Below are 12,668 nucleotides of genomic sequence, written 5' to 3'. Positions count from 1 at the left end.
AAATTTTTAAAAAATATGTTAAGTTGTCAAAGTTTAAAATTTTAATAAAATACATATAAAATTATTAAACATTAATTAAAAATAGTATATATTTTCCAAAAATAAATAAGTGAGTCTAAAACGGATTTAAATTAACTATTACAAATTAAAAAATTATTCTAATATCATATATATATATAAACTTGAACCGACCAAAAGTAAATATATAGGATTGAGATTGTTTTGTCTCGAAAAGAAGAAATAACATTAAGGCAAGAGGCAAATGAATCACATGGTTTGTGAGATGGAATAATTTTGGCTTAAGGCTAGAACTTAGAATATGAAAGAAGGGTTGCCCACTTGTAGTTTTTTTGGTAAGCAAACAAAAGCATACAACAATTAGGGTCAGTTTTTATTTGAGAAGCCATCTTCATAAAATTCTGGGGACTTTGGGTGTCTTCATTAGCTGTTTGTTATTAGCAGTCGGATGCTATGAATGTTATTGGCATTATGATTGTGTAAAGTCGAGGGCAACATTATTGTATTCAGATGATTGCTGCTGCCCCGGGGTTGCATCAATTTTCAAGGCAAAAATGGAAACACCCCACATGGTTGGATTTCCAAGGCTGTGGAACAAAGGGTTCTATACATGGATTGGACCACATGGCATAGTTTTCTTATCCAATTTGCTTTTGCTTCTGGTTCTTGGCTTCACCCAATTCGTTCCAGGGGGATTGATTGATTTTATTATCAGACAAGAAAACAAAGCGTCACATGAATATGAAATTAAAAACATTCACATTTTAATGTCTGGTTATCCATATCCATCCGTCCAAATACATTATCATGGACTAGATTAAAATAAGTAACAGAATTAAAACAGATGTAGAGAACCTATGAAAGACAAAGGAAAAGAGGAAAGACCCCAAGCCAATCCAGAAGTGTCTTCTTATCCATTTCAACCTTTTAGAAATGGTTATGATATTAAGATAATATAGATGATTAAATTTAATTATTGTAATACCCGATTTTGACCCGAGTAAAAGGCCCAAATCGATTTAAAACAGTGGCCCAATTTCGAATATGGCCCAAATACAGTGGTCCAAAACGGATGAGGAAACCCTAGGGTTTCTGAGGATCAACAGCGCCGCAAGCCACCTCCACGCGATCTCCACCTGCACAGCAAGAAAGGAAATAAACAACAATGGCAAGAAAAATCAAGAAAATTGCAACAGATTTGTTTCTTTGTTTTGTATTTTTATTATGGCTATAAAAAGCCATTGAGATACTATATGAAAGAGGGTGAAGGGGATAAAAAGAAAAAGAGAGAAAACAAATACAAGAAGTTTTTGAATACAAATGTTTCTCTTTTTTTTTTTCGTTCTACATTATTGGCGTTCATCATTCTTTTACTATCTATTTATATTTTTTCTTTCTTCTTTTATTTTTATAGTTTGCTTAAAATAATAAAGAGGAAGAGAACGGGAAACTTACCTTTTCTGCCGGAACCACCGAGTTGTTGCCATCTCCGTCGTAATCGGAGCTTTGGCACAAGGCTGAGCGGTGGCACTCAAGGGTTGATGAAACCCTAAAGAAGCCATTTCATATGCTGCTTCAGAGGAAGGGGAAACAAAATTGTTTCCTTAAATTTGGCTTTTTTTTAAAACTTAAAAAGAAGCAGAACGGTGCGATCCAGTGGGCTCTACGCATTTCCACCCTAAGTGGGAAATTTGCACATTTAGACCTCCTCTTTTGCGACATGTTTGGATTAAACCTATTGTTCCTTTTTAATTTGGCCCAAATGTTTCTGCCTTTGTTCATTTCAGCCCATATCGCTGCACACCATTTTGGGGAGGCGGATTATTTCTGATTTGGCCCTCCATGTAATTCGCATATCGCGATTTGGCCCATTATTTTGATTAAATTTCATTTATTTCTTGTTATTGTAGTTTTTTAACTATTTGGTTTTTTTTTTGCAATTTCGCTTTTTTTTAAATTTATTTTCTCCTTATTATTATTATTATTATTATTATTATTGGTATTGTAATTATTATTTTCATGTACATACAAACATTTTTATAATATATATACACTTTTAAAAATTTGTTTTTTTTTTACTTTTGTAAATATGTAAATACGTATGCTTCTATACATTTTTTTATATATATATTATTCTTCATAATTTTTTTAAACTAATAGTTTTCTCATATTTATATAATTATGCATGTTTATTTATTTTGATAATGTAGATATTATTTAATCATTTTTAATATATTTTATATGTTCATATATATATACGTATGTTTTTTTTTACTTTCGAAAATGCTTAAATACATGATTATATTTTTAACACGTATTTTATAATTTACATATACATATTTATTTATTTATTTTATTTATTTTTTAATATGTTATGACTTTTGTATATATAAGTTTTATAACCCAAAATTTTATTTGTAAATCATATGTATTTTTCTTTAAAATTTCTATGTGTAGATTATATACATTCTTTTCTTTATTTATTTTGCTTGTTTTCTTCATTCGCTACTTAATTGTGTTTACATTTATATTTTTTATTTAATATTTTGCATGTCATGAAATATTGCTTTCATATATATTCATTTCGTTTATTTATTTGTTTATATTATTTTTATGCTTTTGATGTATTTATTATTGTTGTATTTATTATTATAGCATTTGTACGTATAATATAACATTACATCATCTTTTACTCAAATTTAAAAATAGAAAATTTTCAAAATAGAGATAATACTCGTATTTAGGATTTTCAAGAAAATTGAGCCCTAACGTATTGGGTTCCGATTTTCTTCGTTAAATCTAACGATCGAGCATTTCTCTTTAATAAAAAAAAATAAGAACTCATTATTGGGAATTCAACACGTTGTGTCCTAACGTATTGGATGTGACGCATTGATTTCTCGAAATGAAGATTTTTCTCTAAAAAATAATAAAGGAAATATTCCGAGTTTGGGATTTTAAAGGAATTGTGCCCTAACGTATTGGGCCGCGATTTCTTAAATCTTGGATAAATGGATATTCTGTTAAAATTTTTTCATTATACGAGTATTCTGACCTAATTCATTTTGGAGGAAATTAGAATGTTGTGCCCTAACGCATTGGGTGTCATTTTTTCTTCTCTGAAATGATAAGGGTCTTAATACGTAATGTTTTACGTTTTTTTTGTTAAGGATTATATTTTGCAAATTCTCGACATTAAGACATTAATTAATTAACTAGGTACCAATTTTGGGCGTAATGAAGGTGCTAATCCTTCCTCATACGTAACCGACTCCCGGACCTGTTTTTCTAAAATTCGTAGACCAAAGTCGTTTTTAGGTGACCCAATCACACCTTAATAAAAGATTGGTGGCGACTCCCAATTTTTATTTTTTAAAGTCGACAACCTAAAACTTTTATTTTTCAAAAATATGGTTTCGACAATTATGATTATGGTTTAGAAGTATATATCTAAATTGTTCGCGATGGTGGAATATTGATCTTCTAATATTTATTGGATTTTTTTCCAGAGTGATTAGATATAGATATAAATTGACCTTCGAGTGAATGTGTCATTTTTGTTTTTGATCAGAAGGAAAGAACATAATATAACAGAAAACTATCAACCAGCTTCAAGCATTGAGCTAGGAGCCTCAGCCATCACAATGGCATCACTACACCAAAACAGGCTTTTAGTGGAGCTTTGACAATCGCCGGAAAAAATGCCGCTAAAGAACGCGTCGCTGACTTTAGTGGCGTTTTTAGAAAAAAACGCCGCTAAAAACCAAGACCTTTAGCGGCACTTCTCTCACAAACGCGCTAAAGGCCAAGACCTTTAGCGGCACTTCTCTCACAAACGCGCTAAAGGCCAAGACCTTTAGCGGCGCTTCTCCCACAAACGCCGCTAAAGACCAATACCTTTAGCGGCGCTTCTCCCACAAACGCCGCTAAAGACCAAGACCTTTAGCGACACTTCTCCCACAAACGCTGCTAAAGACCAAGACCTTTAGCGGCACTTCTCTCACAAACGTCGCTAAAGACCAAGACCTTTAGCGGCGCTTTTCCCACAACGCTGCTAAAGACCATGACCTTTCGCGACGTTTTTGCAAAAAACGCCGCTAAAAATATAACCTTTTAAAAAAATTGTTTTAATTAAATAATATTTATTTTTATGATAAATATTATATTATGTTTTAATTTTTTAAATTTGAACTTTAAATATACTTTTAAGGATAAATAAAAAATATTATTTAAATTAAATTTTTTATGAAAATTTTAACTTTAAAATCAAATATAAAAATTAATGAATTTAATTTTAGAATTTAAAATAATAAATTAAATAACACAATTTAAATTCAAAAGTTAGAACTCAAGTTGTCATAAATATTAAAGCAAAAATAAAAATTTGGAATCAAAACTAAAATAAATAATACATATGAGAAACAGACTGACTAGTTGAATCTGCCTATGACTATACACATCGCAAGAGAATTGAGTTGAAGCTCTATCAGCAACATCTTTAGTTTCATTGGCACTGCAATTGGCACTCTTTTCCACCTCAAGATTGGAGGCAAAGTCTATGTCATCTAGGACTTTGGTCAAGAATCAGAAATTCCAGGGTCTGCACAAGGCTTTTGCATTTCTATTGCAGTTGAAAACCAAGGTATACTCTATTTAGCATAGAGCAAAATGCAGGCTTCCTGGGACAGCACAGCTTCTTCTTCAACACAAGTAACCTACAAAAGACAGAACATGACCATTATGCACTATTATTCTAAGTACCATCAAAATGTTACCGAGTATATTACAAGTTGACACTTAAATTTCAAACTTAGGATGGAAATTTGCAATATCAGTGAAATTATCAGATCCAAATGCTTGAAGAACAAGCAAAATATTTAAAGTAGTGGGGAAACAGAACCCTCTGTAAGGTATCCTTCATAAGCAAGAAACTTTCAACAAGAAACACATTGTATCCAGTTCAGAAACTGGATATGTTAGTAACTATCCTTAGTAAAAACCAGAATGCACATTAAAATGTGAACAAATTCATCAATGCTTACCCTTGAATCATTTTTTCTTTTTACACTAATTCATGCTGTATATGTAATTTTACAGTAACAAGAACACATAAATAAAACAAGAAAAAAATTATGTATAAGAAATTTGTTTGTTATCATGTCATGACATGCTTCTGTTGAACTTCAGATTTCAGGAGTTAGATTACCCCAAGGTGATTTCTATTACTGGTCTATACTTCGACAGACACTCTACTTACCATTGCATGCTGTAGCAATGTAATTTACTTTTTTTATTCCAACTATTATGAACACAATTAATCAGTAGAGTTTATTTCCTCAATTATCAATATTTTAAAGTAATAAATATAAAATTTCCTGAAATATTATTAAGAAAATATATCGCATTAGCAGCACAAATTTTGAGATTTAGTCCTTCAGTACCATCCTGTAATTGAATAAATTTGTATTAATAAATAAACCAACCCTTCTAAACTCCTTGCTTTTCAAGTAATAAACATCAATACATACATGGATGCCCAATTTGTATTTCACGAAATACAGGGACTCCACCCCTTTCAATGGATTACCTTCAAATTTTTTATAATTTTATAATTTAACTTTAATGTATTTTTTATATTTATATATTTTTACAAATCTAAATATAATTTTTTTTACATATTTTTACTATACAGACCAGCACATACCTGCAATGCAAATAAGGGACAAACTAACTTTTTCCTTCTAAACAAAAAACACAAAAAAATCATAGAAAAAAAATAAGAAGAAAGAGCCATTCGAAGGCCTAAAAAACTGTCCATGCGAAGGCTTATGGGTATCATCCATATGAACGTCACAAACTTGCTTAGAAGATTCAGAAATAATGGCAAAACTATTCAGAAATGCCTGGTTATATCCTCTGAGCAGAATAAAGTATCCCAACCGATTTAGCAAAAACTAATCATCATGGAGCATTCAATTCACAGAATTTAACTCATATATTTTAACCCAACAATCTAATCAAAATTATTGTGGAAAATTCATTCAAAGTAAAACATAGGAGCAATGCAAATGTTTCCAAACTTTTTTGAATAAGAGTAAATGAATTGAGAAAGCTTAAGAACTTCTATATTGGAAGACGTGTATTTTAGGTGGACTTAAAAGGAGCTTTTAATTACAATGCTAGGCAATATTATTAAATTTTGTCTAAGAGAGTAAGAGAACTACCGTTTTTGAAGAAACAAGAGGGATTCTTGATGACTTATCTTCTAGTTAAGGTTGACACTTAATCTGACAATCCCTTATAGATGGACATCAGATTCACATTATGGCTGTAAATTATCTGCACATAAATGGAAGACCATGGTCTCATTACCTTGTTAGCACACCAAGAAAACACCACCAATGAACCAAGTTCAATAAATAAAGAATCATCAATCTTCCAGTTCATAGCTAAAAAATACTTACAGAGCAATCTTCACCACACCAATCTCAGCCACATTGGCATCATTTGCTGCTACTGAACCCGAAAACAATGCTCAAAATATGTTGAGGTGCCTTCCTGTTTGTCATTTTAATATCCTACTATGTAAATAAAAATCCAATATATAACCTTCAACAAAATTCTAGAACACGTATATAGACAGACATGCACCACAAATATAAACAAGGAAAGTAGTAAAATAGCAGAGCATCATACCCAACATAGTTCTGGCACAAATTTTCATGTGATGTAGCTTGGAGAATTAACTTTTGAACTTGCAATTTTACAGACAAACCATGTTCCACTTCTCAGTTATCTCCAGAAGTTTCCAAACTCTTCTTGCCACGATCAACATAGTCGCCTAGAAATAGGTAATTAGCATGAGGAGGAAAACCCCCATACTCGAACAGCCTTAGTAAGTCACTATATTGCCCATGTATGTCACCTAAAAACACAAACAAAAATTTTACAATTAAGATACAGGAAAATGATGGTACTATTATTAAGTCCCCATTTGAATGATATCTCCATTTCTATTCATTCGAGTTTACAATCATATTCAAACATGTCATATATATGATTTTATTTACTTCATATATCAATCAAACAGTTAAAACAAAACAACAGGAACCCAATTTTCACCTCTAGAAAAACGATAAATTAAGCTTTAAAAACCCACAAAATATTTTCTAATAACAATCCCCAACGAAACATAAAGCTAAAAATTAAAAAAAAAAAGCCCAAAAACTTTACTGCAAATTTTGATGGGTGCTTCGAGTTCAAGCAAACTTGTTTCACTGGCCTGGCTGACCGAACTTCCGTCAGCCGTCTGATTATATCGTCTACTACTGCTGGGTCCATCCCTTGCGCCGTCGTCGCTGCCATTAAATCGTCCTCCTTCAACGGCCTTTGATTAAATGAAACCCTAAAAAATTGAAACGGAATAAGATAAACGACCCCTTTTTGTTAGGGAGAGAAAGAGATTGGGGAAAATGGTAATAATCTTTTTTAGAGAAATTAAATATAAATTTATTTAACTTTGGAGAACCTTGCAATATCCAGTTTCTAATCGAATCATATGCAGCTAACTTTGGAGAGCTTTGGAGACGGAAAGGAGACGGAAAGGATCGAAGAACTTTGGAGAGAGGGAGAAAGAATATCCGAGAAAAAGAAAGAAAGGAGAAAAAAATGAGTTTGAAAAGGGTGAAGGAGCGAAATCCTCACAGACCACGAAGAAGAGGGGAAAAAATTAAGGGTTTCAGTGGGGGAAATTTTGGATAAAAAGGCGCGTTTTTTTAAATAAAATAATTTTTTGTGGCAATTTTTTTATAAAAACGCCGCTATTGCTTATATTTTGCGGTGTCTTTTATAAAAACGCCACTAAAAATTAAAGTTCTAATCATAAACGGCGCCGTTTTATTAAGCTTTAATGCATAGTTCTTGCGTTTTTTACAAAAAAATGCCACAAAATCTTTAATTTATTTCATTTCTAAAATATAAGAATTATATAAAATTATAAATTTTAAGTTTTTTTTGTCTTTTTGTTTGTATTTTTATTTCATTTCTTAGAATTTTTGTCCTATATATCCAAAATAATTAATTATACGTACCTAAATATATATCCATCCATATATATATCAATACTTTTTTAACTTATTTATTAATTCTATTTAAACTAATATTTAAATATATTAAATGATTTAGATTAAAATTTTAAAATATATTTAAAAAAAACTAATTAATCTAAACCCAAAACCTTGATTCGACCCTAAAATCCCTAAACCTAAATCCCTAACTCTTAACCCTAACCCCTCTTTTACAATTATATAAGAACTTAATTAAAATATAAATTAAAAATACTAATTAATCTAAACCTTAAACCCTAGCCTGACCCCGAATCTCTAAACCCTAAATCACTAACTCTTAACCTCTAATCCCAAACCCCAAACCCCAAACCCTTAACTACTAACCCATAAACCTCATTTAATATATAAATTAAAAAACACTAATTAATCTAAACCCTAAACCTTATCCCAAGTCCCTAACCCCTAAACCTTATTTAATATAGATTAAAACATACTAATTAACCTAAACCCTAAGCCCTAACCTGACACTAAATCTATAAACCCTAAATATATCCCTAACTCTTAATCTCTAACCCCTAACCCCTAAAACACAACCCTTAAACCAGAATCCCTAATCTATAATCCATAATCCATAATCCCTAATTCCATAATCTATAAACCTTAAAATTGTAACTCCTAAACCGGCCTTAAATCATAAATTAACCCTATACCCTAAACTATATACCTTAAACCTTATATATTAAACCCTAAACTATAATGATAATTAATTAAATATTTTAAAATTAATACTATCGTATCTTTTGCAATTATATATGAAATTATTTAATATATAAATTAAAAATCAATCAGTCATGCACCCAAAAATTTTAAAATTATTTTAAATAATAGTATTTTAATTTTTCTATTTTTAACAAATATTTTTCTATGTTTTTTATTTTAAATTATTTCTACGTGTCATTATTTCAAATTTATCAAATTTTAACAAATATTCAATTAAAAATAAATTGAATTTTAATTAATATAATTAAACAAATTAAATAGTAAATAGACAGATAAAATGTTTTTGCGGCACTTTTTTAAAAACGCCGCTAAAGCCCCGAGCATTAGCGGCGCTTCTTGGAAAATGCCGCTAAAGCTCTAAGCATTAGCGACGCTTTTTAAAAACGCCGCTAAAGCCCTAGAAGGTCAAAAAACGATGCCGTTGGGTTTAGATTTTTTCTGGCGTTTTTCCAAGAACGCCTCTAATGCTCATTTTTAGTGGCGCTTTCCTGAAAGCGCCGCTAATGCTTGATCTTTAGCGGCGTTTTATGAGAAGCGCTGCTAATGCTCAATTTTAGCGGCATTTTTTGTCCAAACGCCACTAAAAATGCCACTAAAAGTCTGTTTTGGTGTAGTGCATGCACTGCCCAACAAGGTTTCTTAAAAACCCTCCATATGACAACCATTCTCATAGCCAAACTCACCATACCATCCGCCACCCAGTTCTTTTGCCTCAAGACATGATTCACACGAAAGTCCTTTATTTGCTGCAAATATTTCTTCACTCTTTCCCCTGACAAACTTTGATTCAAAGTTGACCATTAAGAAATTAATTGCCTTCCTAACACCCTTCTCTCATGCTAGCTTAAGGTCCTCAAAGGCTCTTCATAGTTCTACTTCAAACATAGGAAAAACCCTTACCTTGCGAGAGAACTTCCAGAGCCATCATCCAAAATTGTCTCTAGCCACTCCTCTGGCCATGTCATTTTTTAAGTATATCATTTAGAAAAGAAAAAAAAAGTTAAAAATATTGTTTTAAGCATATCGAGTATGAATTTTAATCAATATGTAAGTGAACATGTAAACTAATTGTTTTATAGACTCATTGGAAAAAACCTTTCTTTCTACTTTTTATGTATTAGGTCATATGTGTACTCTATATCAACTTGCTTATCATAATGTGAACCAAGTACTTTTTAGCACATCTATTATATTTCATACTAATAAAATAAATAAATTATAATATAAAATTTAAAAATTTTCATTTGGTTTACTACACAATTCAATGGATTCATGAGTTAACATGTATACTGATCCTTTAAATATGATTTAAAATAGAATAATAAATTGAATCTAAAATACTAAAAATAATTTATAATTTTTTTAAAATTTTCTAGAGTATGTGTACTAAATATATGAAATTAATTCATGAAGTCTGATATCATTTAAAAAAAATAATTTCTAAATTTATTTTAAAATCAATTAGATATATCTAAATAAGCTCATGAATTATCATATAAATAAATCCTTTTAAAATATCATTGTTGATACAAGATATAACAAGGGAGGAGATTAAGGAGGAGATCAAGGTGGTGCTATGAAGACTAGTTCACTTATAAAGATCGAGAGCTAGGACAAGGACAAGACTACATGGTGACTAAGTTTATAAATAATGAGAGTAACATTAGGGTGCTAAAAAGTCGATCCCTTATTCGTAGTTTTCTAGAGTATTTATAGGAAAGATCCTCTTATCTGCTGGTACAATATTGGCTAGATAAACGTTTAATCCCATTAAATGTGTAATGGATTATCATAGGCACATATTATGGGATCTATTACTATAAGGTAGTCAAGCCTAAATAGACTCCTTATTGTCTTGGAAGTGTGCTTACATTAGGATAGCGTTCTCTTTTAAGTCTGGGTGGTAGATTTCGTTTGAAGTGTAAAAGGTGGTCATGTTTGGGAAGTCAATGCATAGTCAACAATGTCTCTTGGGTAGACACATGTACTTTTGGATGAGGGATATAACAATAGCCCTCTTCAGTCAAGTAGGAGGTTATAAAGTGGCTTTCCGCGAGACATGCTCTGAGGGTTCTTTAAAGGCTTATCTAGCCAGAGAAGATGAAGCATCATCAAACAATTGTCATAAATGCAACGTTATTTTGGGGAGTAGTGGTCATGATGAGGAGCATCTGAAATTAAGCATCTGACATTGCTTAGTTGGCCAGATGCTATTGGTTATGACCTTAAGTCCTTAAAATGACGCGTTTATGAAGAATGACTGGGAAGTCTATAAATTATCCTTTTAATTTGTATGAGGCTATTTTATTGTTTCAAAATTCATGTTCAAGATTCTTGTTTGGTTTAAAATTATTTCAAAAATTCCTTTTATTCATCATTTTTGTGATCCTCATTAGAAAAATGGATAGACTTACGAGGAGAGGAGGGAAGACTAATAGGTCTTCATCACAGAAAGGCAAATGTAAGTCTTTTTCCATCAATAATAGGGTAATGAGAATGAGTAACTGGCTGACCATAGTTGATTCTAGGAGGCTTTTGATGGCTAAGAGCTAAAAGGGGAAAAATCCCAGAACATATGAGGGATTACAATGAACTAGTGACATTTATCAAGTGTAAGTGCATGACCACGGTGCAAGAGATACGAAGGGTGCTAAGATGTAAGGGCCTTCTTACAAGGCATCCCAAGTACAAGTTTAGTGTTCTCGCAGGGAATCATAACTTAAGTTCGGTGCTCGGGCCTCGTTTTGGTCGAGGGAGACTAGGATTTTACCTGTCGTTATTCTTGTTGGAAGTGGTGTTTCACTTGCCACCTCACCAGCTTGCCATGGACTTATTGATTTCCTATTTTTTTGGCACCTGAGCATTGGGCATTCTTGATGGTTAATAATTGGATTTATGATCAAGTGTGGGTAGAGGGGGATATGACCTTTCATGCCATTGTTCCAATATATGTACACCCTTTAAGAAAAGGAAGATTATGAGGGCGTATACCTTGTAGTTCGAGGGAAGGGGATTGATGCCTTTTAGTTCTTCTTTCAAGTTTTTTATTGAATGGAAAAGACCTATCCCCGCTTGTTTTCTTCATCATCCATGGTTGGAGGATATTCTTGATGAGAGTATTTATAACCTCTTAAATCATAAGGGCCTCTTGGTTATCCCTCGCAATAAGGGAGTTATAGGGTACACCCCTTCAGATTTAATAGATGGCTTGAGGAATGTTGGGGGATGGAAGTAGCATGAGCACTCCTGGCTGTATGACTTAAGGAATGAAATTGTCAAATATCTTTGAGGTTTGGGTTTGAAGCCTTTAAATTTCTTTTCAAAATATGCGGGGTTTTTGGACCGTAAGTGTCAAATTCCTCCTGTGTCTCCACATATGGTGCCTATATTGAGACCAGGCTTGGAGTAGCCCATTTCTTCTCTTGTTGTCAGCATTACTTCAGGCGAGCATGATGTGATTGTTGCTAGGTCTTGATGGGGATGTGTTGTTTGCTCATTTTCAAGTTGAATTATGTAATTGTCTATTTATTTTCTCTTTTATGGTTTTGTAGATCCTTCATCGAATCTCATTGATGAGTAGCCAAAGGCTCATCTATCTAGATAAAAAAAAGGTCAACTTAGGAGGCTTCCCATCAGGGTAAATGAATGAATGAGGCAGTCCTAGAGTGTAACTACATGACGTAGGTCTGGCGAGGTTTTTATCTAGGAACACTCTGCTAATCATCTTTGGCAGATCTCCCATCTAGGGTTTCTCTGAGGGTGTTATGGCTTGCAATTCCCTTTGTTAGGGGACACTTCCTCTTG

At 32.1% G+C, this 12,668-nt stretch overlaps 2 long non-coding RNA genes across 2 annotated transcripts; both read right to left on the bottom strand.

Annotated features, from left to right (window-relative positions):
- Window positions 1-760: 760 nt before the first annotated feature.
- LOC121225035 (uncharacterized) lies at window positions 761-1,624 on the bottom strand. Its single transcript, XR_005922697.1, has 2 exons — window positions 1,474-1,624; window positions 761-1,154 (listed from the first exon to the last, which is right to left on the bottom strand). It is a non-coding gene; the product is annotated as an uncharacterized lncRNA (long non-coding RNA).
- A 2,735-nt stretch (window positions 1,625-4,359) lies between these two features.
- On the bottom strand, window positions 4,360-7,756 carry LOC121225034 (uncharacterized). The gene is made up of 6 exons (XR_005922696.1): window positions 7,547-7,756; window positions 7,252-7,423; window positions 6,715-6,943; window positions 6,483-6,576; window positions 6,243-6,357; window positions 4,360-4,733 (listed from the first exon to the last, which is right to left on the bottom strand). It is a non-coding gene; the product is annotated as an uncharacterized lncRNA (long non-coding RNA).
- Between the last annotated feature and the right edge of the window lie 4,912 nt (window positions 7,757-12,668).

This window comes from Gossypium hirsutum, chromosome D13 (genome assembly GCF_007990345.1).
Source record: "Gossypium hirsutum isolate 1008001.06 chromosome D13, Gossypium_hirsutum_v2.1, whole genome shotgun sequence".
In the NCBI taxonomy this organism is placed as follows: Eukaryota; Viridiplantae; Streptophyta; class Magnoliopsida; order Malvales; family Malvaceae; genus Gossypium; species Gossypium hirsutum.
The sequence above is the reverse complement of the archived record's forward strand: the minus strand, read 5'-3'. Positions and strand labels throughout refer to the sequence as shown.